Source organism: Bos grunniens, chromosome 8 (assembly GCF_055505025.1).
Source record: "Bos grunniens cultivar Pamir isolate PY7600 chromosome 8, Bosgru_T2T1.0, whole genome shotgun sequence".
NCBI classification, from domain to species: Eukaryota; Metazoa; Chordata; class Mammalia; order Artiodactyla; family Bovidae; genus Bos; species Bos grunniens.
In genome coordinates, this window is record NC_141172.1 from 32,048,153 (window position 1) to 32,063,528 (window position 15,376).

General features: G+C 40.3%; 1 long non-coding RNA gene across 1 annotated transcript; it reads left to right on the top strand.

Moving 5' to 3' along the window:
• Positions 1-3,171: 3,171 nt before the first annotated feature.
• LOC147366902 (uncharacterized) lies at positions 3,172-4,847 on the top strand. Its single transcript, XR_015169150.1, has 2 exons — positions 3,172-3,731; positions 4,749-4,847. It is a non-coding gene; the product is annotated as an uncharacterized LOC147366902 (long non-coding RNA).
• The last annotated feature ends 10,529 nt before the right edge of the window (positions 4,848-15,376 follow it).

Sequence of the window (15,376 nt, forward strand, 5' to 3'; positions counted from 1 at the left end):
TTTATTACCTCTGAAATTATCATATTAATTTACTAATTTAATCACTTTCTTCCTTCACTATGCTGTGTAGTCTATGAGAGCAAAACTTATTTCTTAATTATTAATTGGAGTATTCTAAGGGCATAGTATGTGTCTAGCACATATTGAATGACCAAAAGATTAATATTTCATATACTTGCCCCAATACAATATGAAGAATAGATAATAGAACCGTTGGCCTCTTTATGTGAAAATATTATTCAGGCTTTAGCATTTCCTTCTTTATTTTTCTCACTATTTTGGAGGATTGCATAGATCAAGGAAATGAAATTATTGTACATGTAGGAAGTGATTGAGTAAGTTCTAAATTAGTAAATATTCCCCAAGATTGTGATTTAATGCAGTTACTGCCCTCCAGGTAGCTGTTAATGGTTTCCATTCTCTGTAATTATTAAAGATCATCATGTTGCTGTTTACATATTTCTTTCTAACTGCTTCAACTTGAGTTTCTACTTCCTATTCAAGGCATGTGTGTGTGTGTGTATGTGTGTCTGTGCGTGTGTATACAAACATTTGTGTGTGAAATATAGACCTGATTTAGAAAATATTTTTGTATTTAACAGGAGAATTATTCATATATATAAGTTGAATCAATTTAAGCTAAGAGTCCTTGTCCTTGGTTAGTTCTTCTGTTATGATATTTGTTTTGTATATTCATGTTTTGAATAATTTAAAATGTCTAACTAAAATAGAATTGAACTGTGTTCCTAGAAAAAATATGGAGATAGATATTTATACAAAGTATAAACAGTTTTTGTGAAATCTCACTGATTGTATAAATTTAATTGTTTCAGTGTGCATGCCCTGTACATAAAGATTCTTATACTGCTAGATTGTTTAAATAATAAAATAATTTTATACAATGAAAAGCCTATACAGACTTTCCATGTTTATTTTATTTTAGCTATCTAAATAAAGATACATCATGGGCCTAATAATTTCTAGTAGTTAATTTTTTTAAGAAAAGCTAATTTTAGTCAATAAAATAAAAAAAGCATAGACAGTACTGAAAATATTTTCCTCATTTAGCAATCTGACTTATAACAAGATGTTCCTAATCTGATTTAGAAGCTCTATTTGTACATTTCTAAATTGAAAAATCTATGAAATTACCTATATACTGGAAAAGGTGAACAATTTTGGAAATGAACATTTCATTTAAATTATCATAGTGAATTTTTTACCATATACATTCAAACTTGATAATGTTCTTCAAAAGATATTTCCCCCAGGAGTACAAAAAAAAAAAAACTTCTACTTTTTAATATTACAAAAATAAGCTCACTTAGCATTCTTAATTAAAAGCAAAGAAAGACCATGAAGTGGTATTTGCTGTTCCATGCATCCATGTTCTTAAAGGTATTAAAAAAATTATGACAACCAAAAAGCAAACAAACAAACAAAATGAACAAAGAAAGTTTATCCAAAGTGTATGTTTCAGTGTGGGAAATAACAAGAAGCTCTTGGTCATTCCTGAACAAACAGCATTTTTCTGAAGAACACTTTTAAGATTATGTGTTCTCTACTGGCAGTTCAGTTCAGTTCAGTCACTCAGTCATGTCCAACTCTTTGTGACCCCGTGGACTGCAGCCTGCCAAGCCTTCTTGTCCATCACCAACTCCCAGGGTTTACTCAAACTCATGTTCATTGAGTCAGAGATGCCATCCAACCATCTAATCCTCTGTCCTACCCTTCTCCTCCCGCCTTTAATCTTTCCAAAAATCAGGGTCTTTTCCAATGAGTCAATTCTTTGCATCAGGTGGCCAAAGTATAGGAGTTTCAGCTTTAGCATCAGTCCTTCCGATGAATATTACGGACTGATCTCCTTTAGGATGGACTGGTTGGATCTTCTTATAGTCCAAGGGACTCTCAAGAGTCTTCTCCAACACCACAGTCCAAAAGTATCAATTCTTCAGTGCTCAGCTTTCTTTATAGTCCAACTCTCTCACCCATACACAGACTACTGGAAAAACCATTGATTTTACTAGACAGACCTTTGTTGGCAAAGTAATGTCTCTGCTATTGAATATGCTATCTAGGTGGTTATTAACTTTTCTTCCAAGGAGTATGTTTCTTTTAATTTCATGGCTGCAGTCACCATCTGCAGTGATTTTGGAGCCCAAAAAAATAAAGTCTGACACTGTTTACCCATCTATTTCCCATAAAGTGATGGGACCAGATGCCATTATCTTAGTTTTCTGAATGTTGAGCTTTAAGCCAACTTTTTCACTCTCCTCTTTCACTTTCATCAAGAGGCTCTTTAGTTCTTCACTTTCTGCCATAAGGGTGGTGTCATATGCATATCTAAAGTTATTGATATTTCTCCTGGCAATCTTGATTTCAGTTTGTGCTTCATCCAGCACAGCATTTCTCATGACGTACTCTGCATATAAACTAAATAAGCGGGGTGGCAATATACAGCCGTGACATACTGCTTTTCCTATTTGGAACCAGTCTGTTGTTCTATGTCCAGTTCTAACTGTTGCTTCCTGACCTGCATACAGATTTCTCAAGAGGCAGGACAGGTGATCTGGTATTCCTATCACTTTCAGAGTTCTCCACAGTTTCTGGTGATCTACACAGTCAAAGGCTTTAGCATAGTCAATAAAGCAGAAGTAGATGTTTTTCTGGAATTCCCTTGCATTTTTGGTGATCCAATGAATGTTTGCAATTTGATCTCTGTTCCTCTGCCCTTTCTAAATCCAGCTAGAACATCTGCAATTTCATGGTTCAAGTATTGTTGAAGCATGGAGAAATTTGATCATTACTTTACTAGCATGTAAGATGAGTGCAATTGTGCGGTGCTTTGAGCATTCTTTGCCATTGCCTTTCTTTGGGATTGGAATGAAAAATGACCCTTTTCCAGTCCTGTGGCCACTGCAGAGTTTTCCAAATTTGCTGACATATTAAGTGCAGCACTTTCACAGCATCATCTTTTAGGATTTGAAATAGCTCAACTAGAATTCCATCACCTCCACTAGCTTTGTTCATAGTGATGCTTCCTAATTCCCATTTGACTTTGCTTTCCAGGATGTCTGGTTCTATGTGATCACACCATCGTGATTATCTGGGTCGTGACAATCTTTTTTGTACAGTTCTTCTGTGTATTCTTGCCACCTCTTCTTAATGAGAGAGTCATTTCCTAGGCAGGTTGATAGGAAATCTAGGGGTCCCCAAGGAGAGAGGGGTCTGGAATTCTCAAGGAAGAAGAAAGGACAAACTGTTTTTCTTTCTCCACATTCCTTAGGATTATATAACAATAATGTATCCTGCCTAAGGACAGTCTTTGGATTCAACCTTCTGTTATCTTAAAATGTTAATTATGGGAGTAGACCTGGTCTTTACAAGGATATATCTTGCCTGAGGACAGTGTTATCTTAAAATGTAAATTATGGGAGTAGATCTGATGAGGTCTTTACAACCTCCAGACAGTCTTTGAATTATATAACCTCATTGTTAACACTAGCAAGCGGGTACTCTTTCTGTCCCCTTCTGATGCCTATGTCAGAAGCTTTCTCTATCTCCTTTATACTTTAATAAAACTTTATTACACAAAAGCTCTGAGCGATCAAGCCTTGTCTCTGGCCCCAGATTGAATTCTTCTCCTCCGGGGGCCAAGAATCCCAGTGTATTCGCATGATTCAACAACAACCTTTCATCTTGGGGGCTCGTCCGGGATCCTTCAGGACAAGGTAAGGATGCTTGGAGCTTTAGTTCTTTGTTCTCTTAGCGAACACGTTTTCTGCTGTGCTTTACTAACTCTACGGTGTGCTTGTGTGAATGAATGGCATGCCCTGCATGAAGCAAGTAAGGGGCCCTGCTCTGCGGTTCCATGGTGATCTCATACGGCTTATGGCAGAAACCTGTCAGGGTGTTATACCGACCTGCCAATGCCAAGAGGCACCCAATGTCTCCTTCGGGAACCGACCAGAAATGGGCAAAGCGTGTGGACTGAACTCTCCTTTCTCGGTCAAACTTTTCGGTCTCTTTGACCATTTCATAACTCCTTGGGAATTAGAAGTACTAACCTAATCTATCGGATCCTAGACTTTCAAGGGACTTGTGATCTATACTGTTACTGTGTACTGTGACTTAGGTCCCAAACTTGGATTGGTAGTCAAGAAAGTGTCTAGCCTCGCTAGGAATCGAAAGTTCAGAAGCTAGATGGAGCTCTAGCTCCCAGAACATCTCTGAGGTTAAAGGGTACTCAGATTGGGACTGCAATGGATTTTTTTCTTTGGTAACGCTGGCTCTTAGTAGATCAGAGGAGACTGTTATACTGGTGTGGTGATGCTTGGAAAGAACATCTCAGTTTTATGTTCATGTCGGTCTTACTGTAGTCAGGAAATACTCAGGGTCGTGCACAGTCACTCAGGTGACGAATGTTTCCCACAGCGGTCTTAGCTTGGGAGGCATTCCGGAAGGTTACTCTGATTCACCCCGGGTGACATCAGAGGCAAGCAAGGTTAAAGGTGAAGAGCTGGACGTCAAGTAGGGATGCTATCAAGTCTACCCCTGGTACATCCCCACCTCATCTAGGTGGTAGAACCGGGAGGGACGAGTACGGCACCTGCATCGGTAAGGGACAGACTAAGTCCGACCAGGAAAGAAAAGCTTTTGGTGTAATGTCTGTCTACACCCCCATCTAGAGCAGAGAGGGACGCCTCCAGTAGAAAATTGGCGCTGGTTACTTTTTTTCTCTCTTACAGATGGGAGCTAACAATTCCAGCCTCACTCCTTTGAACTGTATCCTGAAAAACTGGGATAGATATGATCCCCAGGGCTTAAATAAAACACACCTGGTCTTCCTATATGATACTACATGGCCACGGTATCCATTGGAGGATGGCGAACGGTGGCCAGTTGGAGGTCTCTTAAATATACTGTTCTACAATTAGACCGGTTCTGTAAGGAACAAGGGAAATGGGTAGAAGTAGCATATGTGTTGCCCTTTTTCTCTCTGCGAAATATGCCAGACTTGTGTCCTAAGGGTATAGATCTGGGCGTGAAATCTTCAGCTCCCTCCTGTCCTCTTACTTTGCCCCCGTACCTGGGACTCCAAACTGGGATTCAAACTGCCCACATGGAGGTCCAAACAACTCCTGTCTCAGTACGACCTCAGACTAGTCTGGTTTCAGTAGAAACTCAGACCATCAAAGTAAGAGATGAGATGGAGGACAGGAGACAAAGAGAGGAGGAAAAACAGGTTTCTCCAATCTATCCCTGGGATCATATGCGCAGAACAGCCAGAGAGACTGAGGAACAGCCACACAAGCTGTTGCTTCTTTATGAAACACCCACCGGGAGAAATAATCAGTCTGTGAGAGTTAATAAGCCTTTCTCTTATCAAAAAAATACAAAGAATCAAGGAGGATCTGGGAGACTATTTAGAGGGCCCAGAAAAATATATTAGAGCTTTTAAAGGTGTTACTCTGCTTTATGACCTCACTTGGAAGGATGTGATGTATATCTTGGGACAAACGCTGACTCCTGAGTCAAAGACTCGAGTTTTGGGAAAAGCGGTTGCTTATGGAGATGAGTGGCTTGGTAATGAATCAGTAGGGAAGAGGGAGAACGAGATAGCGGCCCTCCCCACTGGGAATCAGGCGGTCCCAACTATAGAACCAGACTGGGACTACAACACAGCTAAAGGAAGATGGGATCAGAGTCATTTTGTTAGATGTATTCTTGAAGGACTTAGGCAGGCGAGTTCTAAGCCTTTAAACTATGGCAAGTTGGCAGACATAGAACAGGAGGAGAAGGAAGCTTCTGGTAAATTCCTAGATAGACTGAGAAAAGGCTTTCGCAGATTCACTGAGACTGATCCCGAAAGTGAAGAGGGAAAAGTGATCTTAAAGGATAGATTTCTCACTCAGTCAGCTCCAGATATCCGCCGTAAGCTATTGAAACAGGCGTATGGACCAAATCAGTCTTTAGATACTCTGTTACAACTGGCTCAGACAGTCTATTATGGTAGAGAATATGAGGAAAAGAAAGAAAGGCAAAAGAAAAGACAAAGGAAAAGGCGGAAGCCTTAGCCCTGGCTATGAAAAACGTTCTTAAATAGCCAGAGAAAAATGCCCAGAGGGGCCCAGGTGAAAAGGGATGGGCTTGCTATTACTGTGGAAAGGAGGGGCATCTCAAGCGGGATTGCCCTCAGGCATCTAAGCTGCCCCCGGCTCCATGTCCGGTCTGCAAAGGACCACACTGGAAGAGAGACTGCCCCCAGAGGCATAGGTCTCCCGGGTCAGACTCTCAAGACAATCAGGACTGAAGGTGCCCGGGGGTCCCCACACAAACTCCCATCCTAATTACACCTGAGGAACCCCGGGTATTAATAGTTGTGGGGGGCCAATCCGTCGATTTCCTTTTAGATACTGGGGCAACTTATTCTGTGCTTACTGAAGCCCCTGGCCCACTTTCTTCCCGATCCGCTTCCATAATGGGACTGTCTGGACGAGCCAAAAGGTATTATTTCAGCTATTCTTTATCTTGCAACTGGGATTCTGTGCTGTTTTCACACGAGTTTCTGATTGTGCCAGAATCTCCCTCACCCCTTTTGGGAAGGGACATACTGAGCAAGGTCCATGCCTCTGTTTTCATGAATATGGAGCCCTCCCTTTCTCTCCCTTTAGTTGAACAAAATGTAAATCCTAGAGTATGGGCTGATGGAAAATCTGTGGGTCGAGCACAAAATGCTATTCCTGTAGTTGTTAAGCTCAAAGACCCACACGTATTTCCACATAAGAAGCAGTATCCACTGAAACCTGAAGTTAAGGAAGGGTTAAAACCCATCATCAAAAATTTAAAGGAGCAGGGACTATTAACTCCCTGTAACAGTCCTTGCAACACTCCTATTTTGGGTATAAAGAAATTGAATGGTAAATGGAGTCTAGTTCAAGATTTACGAATAATAAATGAGGCTGTAGTTCCTTTACACCCTGTGGTGCCTAACCCTTATACTCTATTGTCTGAAATTCCTGAACGGGCCAAATATTTCTCAGTAACTGATTTAAAGGATGCCTTCTATTCAGTGCCTTTGGCGGAAGAAAGTCAATTCCTATTTGCCTTTGAAGACCCTACGCAGCCAGCTTCTCAGTTAACCTGGACAGTTTTGCCCCAGGGATTTCGTGACAGTCCTCACTTATTCGGACAAAGTTTGTCACGGGATCTACAAAACTTTAATAGCTCTGAAGCAGTGGTGTTACAATATGTAGATGATATTTTGCTCTGTGCTGAGACAGAGGAAGCTTGTTCGCGAGCCTCAGAAGATTTCTTAAACTTTCTGGCGGGCTGTGGTTATAAGGCATAAAGAGAAAAGGCTCAGCTTTGTCAACAATCGGTTAGATATCTGGGCCTGATCATATCAGAAGGGACTAGAGCCATAGGCCCTGAGAGAATTAAACCTATACTAAATCACCCCCTACCTATGACTTTAAGACAATTGAAAGGATTTTGGGGAATCACAGGTTACTGTCGCATTTGGATTCCGGGTTACGGGGAACTTGCCCGGCCTTTATATAAACTTATAGCTGAAACTCAGCAGGCCCAAACCGACAAACTGGTTTGGTCTCCAGAAACTCAAAAGGCTTTTAAGGTTCTTCAGACTGCTCTCCTGCAAGCTCCAGCTCTAAGCTTGCCCACAAGGTCAGAATTTAATTTGTTTGTCACTGAAAAAAAGGTGTGGCATTGGGAGTTTTGACACAACCCCGAGGGCCTCACCAGCAACCTATTGCTTATCTAAGCAGAGAATTAGATGTAGTTTCACGTGGGTGGCCCCACTGCCTAAGAGTAATTGGGGCAGCGGCTTTATTAGCACCTGAAGCTTTAAAAATAATTAATGGACGAAACCTTACTGTACTGACTTCTCATGATGTGAGTGGAATCTTAAATTCTAAGGTTAATATTTGGATGACAGACAGTAGGCTTCTTAAGTATCAGTCATTGTTGTTAGAAGGACCAGTAACTAAGCTTAAAGTTTGTGGAAATTTAAATCCTGCCACTTTCCTTCCTGAGAAGGAAAATGAAACACCTGATCACGATTGTTCTCAATTCCTAACTTTGAACTATGCAGCTCGGGAGGATCTAAAGGATACCCCATTAGACAATCCTGACATGGAAATATTTACAGATGGCAGTTCTTTTGTTCAGGATGGAAAGCGTAAAGCAGGTTACGCCATGGTGACTGCTGAACAGGTTTTAGAAGCAAAATCTCTCCCCCAGCGAACCAGTGCTCTGTTGGCGGAGCTTGTGGCCCTGACCCGAGCTCTAGAATTAAGCAAAGGGCAGCAGATGGGCCTGATAATCTATTTGAGTCTACTGCTGACACCAAAAATCCTGAGTCTGCAGTTTGATCCTCAAGACAATGTATTCCTGTCCTGGGCTCACTCCTATGCTGCATTCCACAATCGGTCTAACTGCTGGGTCTGCAGAGCACTCCCCTCTTTGTCAGTGAAAGGCTTCCCATGGTGGACATCCCCACTTCAAGGAAAAGACTTTCTCCAAGTCTGTAAATACCTTCGACAACAATCACATGCGATGCCTCTTCTTCATCTGATGACATCCACCAACCCTAAAATGGACTGGTGCAACACTTTGCACTTTAACTATGGACATAATGTGACTTTTAATTATGATTCTGAATGTTGTGTTTTTGCTGTTTGCTCTCTGCATCTGTAATTGTATAACTGGATTTGTTTCTAGCCGCATGAAAGCTTTTAAGTTACAAATGGTTGCTCAAACTCCTGCTACTGCTGTAGCTTCCTCCAGCTACTATTTGGGGCCCCTGGATCAGATATCCTCAGTATGAGGATTAGGAGAATATGTTGCCTCACCAATTTAGGGACAACGCCCCTTGTCAGCTTGGAAGTAGTTATGGAATGAGAATGACGCCCCTTTTCCCTAGGCAACATAATTCTCCTAAAAGAAAAGGGGGGAATGAGTCATTTCCTAGGCAGGTTGATAGGAAATCTAGGGGTCCCCAAGGAGAGAGGGGTCTGGAATTCTCAAGGAGGAAGAAAGGACAAACTTTTTTTCTTTCTCCACATTCCTTAGGATTATGTAACAATAATGTATCCTGCCTAAGGACAGTCTTTGGATTCAACCTTCTGTTATCTTAAAATGTTAATTATGGGAGTAGACCTGGTCTTTACAAGGATGTATCTTGCCTGAGGACAGTGTTATCTTAAAATGTAAATTATGGGAGTAGGTCTGATGAGGTCTTTACAATCTCCAGACATTCTTTGGATTATATAACCTCATTGTTAACGCTAGCAAGCGGGTACTCTTTCTGCCCCCTTCTGATGCCTATGTCAGAAGCTTTCTCTATCTCCTTTATACTAAACTTTATTACACAAAAGCTCTGAGCGATCAAGCCTCGTCTCTGGCCCCGGATTGAATTCTTCTCCTCCGGGGGCCAAGAATCCCAGTGTATTCGCGTGATTCAACAACAACCTTTCATTAATATCTTCTGCTTCTATTAGGTCCATACCATTTCTGTCCTTTATTGAGCCCGTCTTTGCATGAAATATTCCCTTGGTATCTCGAATTTTCTTGAAGAGATCTCTAGTCTTTCCCATTCTATTGTTTTCCTCTATTTTTTTTCCTTGATCACTGAGGAAAGCTTCCTTATCTCTCCTTGCTATTCTTTAGAATTCTGCATTCAAATGGGTATATCTTTCCTTTTCTCTTTTGCTTTTTGCTTCTCTTCTTTCATAGCTATTTGTAAGGCCTCCTCAGACAACCATTTTGCCTTTACATTCTTTTTCTTGGGGATGGTCTTGTTTCCTGTGTAGGAGATCCCTCCTGTATCTACTTGCAGCAATACCCTAATAGAGTGAGGGGATAAAATTTGGAAGGAATTCCTCCATCTGAGGACTTGCAAATATGTAGCTGTCCTTATAAGTGACTGTGGAGAGAAGAAAAATAAGTCAAAACTTTGAAATTTGCAGTGGTTTATAGTGTGCAAAAGGCCTCCTCAGACAACCATTTTGCCTTTTGCATTTCTTTTCTTGGGGATGGTTTTGATCACTGCCTCCTGTACAACGTCACAAACCTCCATCTATAGTTCTTTAGGCACTCGGTCTATCAAATCTAATCCTTTGAATCTATTTGTCACTTCCACTGTATAATCATAAGGAATTTGATTTAGGTCATACCTGAATGGTCTAGTGGTTTTCCCTACTTTATTCAAAGGCAAAGGAGAAAAGGAAAGATATACCTATTTGAATGCAAAGTTCCAAAGAATAGGAAGGAGAGATAAGAAAGCTTTCCTCCGTGATCAATACAAAGAAATAGAGGAAAACAATAGAATGGGAAAGACTAGAGATCTCTTTAAGAAAATTAGAGATACCAAGGGAACATTTCATGAAAAGATAGGCATGATAAAGGACAGAAATGGTATGGACCTAATAGAAGCAGAAGGTATTAAGAAGAGAATACACAGAAGAATACACAGAATTCACAGAAGAACAATACAAAAATACACAAGAACTATACAAAAGAACTATACAAAAAAGATCTTCATGTCCAGATAACCACAATTGTGTCACTCACCTAGACCCAAACATCCTGGAATGCAAAGTCAAGTGGGCTTTAGGAAGGATCACTACAAACAAAGCTGGTGGAGATGATGGAATTCCAGTTGAAGTATTTCGAATCCTAAAAGATGATGCTGTGAAAGTACTGCACTCAATATGCCAGAAAATTTGGAAAACTCTGCAGTGGCCACAGGACTGAAAAGTTCTCAGTTTTCATTCTAATCCCAAAGAAGGGCAATGCTAAAGAATGTTCAAATATTGCGTAATTGCCCTCATCTCACATGCTAGCAAAGTAATGCTCAAAATTCTCCGAACCATATACTTCCAAGTGTTCAAACTGGATTTAGAAAAGGCAGAGGAATCAGAGATCAAATTGCCGACATCTGTTGGATCATAGAAAAAGCAAGAGAATTACAGAAAAACATCTACTTCTGCTTTATTGATTATGCCAGAGCCTTTGACTGTGTAGATCACAGCAAGCTATGGAAAATACTTCAAGGGATGGGACTACCAGACCACCTTACCTGCCTCCTGAGGAATCTGTATGCAGGTCAGGAAGCAACAATTAGAACAAAACATGGAACAACAGACTGGTTCCAAATAGGGAGAGGAGTACAGCAAGGCTGTATATTGTTACCCTGCTTATTTACCTTATATGCAGAGTACATCATGTGAAATGCTGTGCTGGATGAAGCACCAGCTGGAATCAAGATTGCCAGGAGAAATATCAATAACCTCAGATATGCAGATAACACCACTATTAAGGCAGAAAATGAAGAGGAACTAAAGAGCCTCTTGATGAAAGTGAAAGAGGAGAGTGAAAAAGCTGGCTTAAAACTCAACATTCAAAAAACTAAGATCATGGCATTTGGTCCCATCACTCCGTGGCAAATAGATGGAGAAACAGTGGAAACAGTGACAGACTTTATTGTTTTGGACTCTAAAATCACTGCAGATGGTGACTGCAGCCATGAAATTAAAAGGCTCTTGCTCCTTGGAAGAAAAGCTATGACAAACCTAGACAGCATATTGAAAAGGAGAGACATTACCTTGCTGACAAAGGACCGTCTAGTCAAAGCTATGGTTTTCCCAGTAGTCATATATGGATATAAGCTGCTAATGCTGCTGCTAAGTCACATCAGTCATGTCCGACTCTGTGAGACCCCATAGACAGCAGCCCACCAGGCTCTGCCGTCCCTGGGATTCTCCAGGCAAGAACACTGGAGTGGGTTGCCATTTCCTTCTCCAATGCATGAAAGTGAAAGATGAAAGGGAAGTCGCTCAGTCATGTCCGACTCTTAGTGATCTCATGGACTGCAGCCTGCCAGGCTCCATCCACAGGAGTTTCCAGGCAAGAGTACTGGAGTGGGGTGCCATTGCCTTCTCCAATGGATGTAAGAGTTGGACTATAAAGAAAGCGGAACACCGAAGAACTGATGCTTTTGAACTGTGGTGTTGGAGAAGATTCTTTAGAGTCCTTTGGACTACAAGGAGATCAAACCATTCAATTTCAAGGGAATCAGTCCTAAATATTCATTGAAAGGATTGATGCTGAAGCTGAAACTCCAGTACTTTGGCCACCTGTTGCAAAGAACTGACTCATTGGAAAAAGTCCCCGATGCTGGGAAAGACTGAAGACAGGAGGAGAAGGGGACGACAGAGGATAAAATGGTTGGATGACATCACTGATTCTAAGGAAATGAGTTTGAGCCAGCTCTGGGAGTTGCTCATGGACAGGGAAGCCTGGTTTGCTGCAGTCCATGGGGTTGCAAAAGTCGGACATGACTGAGCGACTGAACTGACCTGAACTGAGGTTGGTCATAGCTTTTCTTCCAAGGAGCAAGGGTCTTTTGATTTCATGGCTGCAATCACCATCTGCGGTGATTTTGGAGCCCCAAAAATAAAGTCTGTCAATGTTTCCATTGTTTCCCTATCTATTTGCCATGAAGAGATGAGACCAGATGCCATAATCTTAGTTTTCTAAATGTCGAGTTTTAAGCCAACTTTTTCACTCTCCTCTTTCACTTTCATCAAGAGACTCTTTAGGTCTTTGCTTTCTGGTCTAAAGGTAGTGTCATCTCCATATCTGAAGTTATTGATATTTTTCCTGGCAGTCTTGATTTTGTCACTTATTTGCTGCTTAACTCTGTTCAAATATTTCAGTCTGAAATTTCTCTTGTAGAAGATGGTAATAATAAAATCACTCCTGGGGTCAGGTCAAGACTCAAGTGTAGTGTCTTAACACATTGTAGGCCTCAATAAGTGCTAACTGGCTTCCTTTTCTAAGGATGTTCAGAATTATAGCACTATACTAATTGCAAACTTTCAATCTAGTCATTGGTAGCAATCAATGACAATATATTTTGGAAGACTATGCATAATATAAGGGCTTCCTGAGTAGCCCAAATGGTAAAGAATCTGCACACAATGTGGGAGACCTGGGTTCAATCCTTGAGTTGGTAAGATCATCTGGAGAAGGGCATGGCAACCCACTCCAATATTCTTGCCTGAAGAACTCCATGGACAGAGGAGCCTGGCAGGCTACAGTCCATGGAGTTGCAAAAAGTCAGACACGACTGAGCGGCTAACAATTTCACTTTCATGAATAAAATAATAACTAACATTTCTCTGAAGAACTTTAACTAAGCAAAACAAATCTGAAAATTAAAGAATAAAATTCATGGAATTTAAAACAGTAATGTTTAGGTAGTTGACAAAAATGGATATTTCAAAATACAAATTTTGTTTAAAATGTAAGAAAATAGAGATGATTCTAAAATGCAATGGGGTGATTAGAGTTATCCATGTATTTAATGAGGTTTAAAAAAGCCATGGTAAATATTTAAATCTGGTTAATTTTGATTTTAAAAAGCACACCATATATCTAGTAGATTACACCTAACATGTAAAGGTAGAATCATTTCCTGTTGTAGAACAAAATTAAAGACTTTATACATTGAGATACACAAAAGATTAATTCTTAGCAAATGACATATCCCAGGTTTGAAAACCCTAGCATCATACTGTTTATCTTTCCAAGGAACTATGCAGCCAATAGCTGCAATGAACTCTCCCTTTATCTCCAGACCAGGCAGGACTCTATAAACCATTTTTCAGATTACTAAAATGTAGGCACATCTTGTGTTAGATTTTAATATTTAGAACTGGATACCCTGCTGCTGCTGCTGCTAAGTCGCATCAGTCGTGTCCGACTCTTTGTGACCCCATAGACGGCAGCCCACCAGGCTCCCCCTGCCCTGGGATTGTCCAGGCAAGAACACTTGAGTGGGCTGCCATTTCCTGCTCCCTAAAGAAACCTATCAACAGTAGAGTATTTATGCATATTACTACCATTAAGCTAATAATGACAGAGTGGTTCAGAGATGAACTCTGAAGTCAGACCTCCAGTATCATCCCGGATTACTGATTCACTCTTCATTATTTTCAGGTTTTCATATGCTTTTCAGCCTGAAGTATTTTTATTGTCCTTTTTTCTGAATTCATAGATTCCTTCTACTGTAATGTATAAATTACTGTCATTCAATTATTATTAACCCCATCCCTACATTATCACTTCAGATTTTGTATTTTCCAGATCTCAAATTTCTGTTCGGGTTTGTTCTTATACTTTTCTATTACTATATGTAATTTGTATTTGATTTCCATTTCTATTTCTTGATTGTTCAAGCATTTTTATATAAATTTTCTTTTAGATGCTTAAAAGATTTATAATGTGTTTTCATTGATAGTCTGTATTCCTTGTCCCCAGATCTCAATGTCTCTGTCATCTCTGCCTCTGTTTCTGTATTATTTCTTATTATCTTGGTTATGAGTCACCTTTTCCTGCTTATTCCTGTGTTTGAAACTCTTTATTGTATACTGCTTTCTGTGAATGTTATTTATTTTAGTGTCTTGATTCTGTTTTTTTCTTTTAAGAGCATTAATTTATCTTTTCTTGCTAACATTTACTTTTCTGAAAATCAAGGCTTGATTTTACATTTGGTTATGGGACTCTAGAGTATGGTTTGCCTATACTCTATAGGCAACTATAGAGAACTAAAGTACTCCTGTAGTTATTTGGGGAAGGAAGAGAGGTTTTGACTAAATGCCTGATATATTCACTAAGGTCTGTTGACTTTTGTACTCTGACTGTTCAGAATTTCCAGTTCTCCCAGGAGTATGTCACCTCAGAATCTATTGTCATCTCCAAGTCCTCTCTCTGTCCAGGAGCTGGTTTCTTCCAGGGCTCATGTCATCTGACTCTAAGCATGTGTACATTTGTGGTAAAAGACTCAAGGGGATCCTTATGCAGATTTCTATATTGTCTTCTTTATTTAGTTCTCTCTTCTGACTGACCTTACACTACAAATTACTGCCACTTCAGCAGACCCAAAGTGTCATTTTGGTCTCCGCTACCTTTGGATCACAGCTATCTGTAAAGGGCTCCAGGTCAACCTACCCGCCCCCACCCCCACCACCACACACATACACACACACAATGCTGAGTGAGTATGGTCCTCTTCTTATATGGGTCCCATCTGTCCAGGATCACAGCCTTGGTCTAGCTGTTGTCTAAATGTGTGGAAATAGGTGCTATATATATTTTATGCAATTTTATTACTGTTTATGATTAGCCAGTGTCAGAGGTCCTTCTGACTTTTTTTTGTATAACTGACCTACAACACTATGTTAGTTGCAGGCTCACAACATAGTGATTCCATATTTCTGTACTTTATAAAATTATTACCACAATAAATCTAGTTACCATCTGTCACCATATAAAGTCATTAAGATATTAT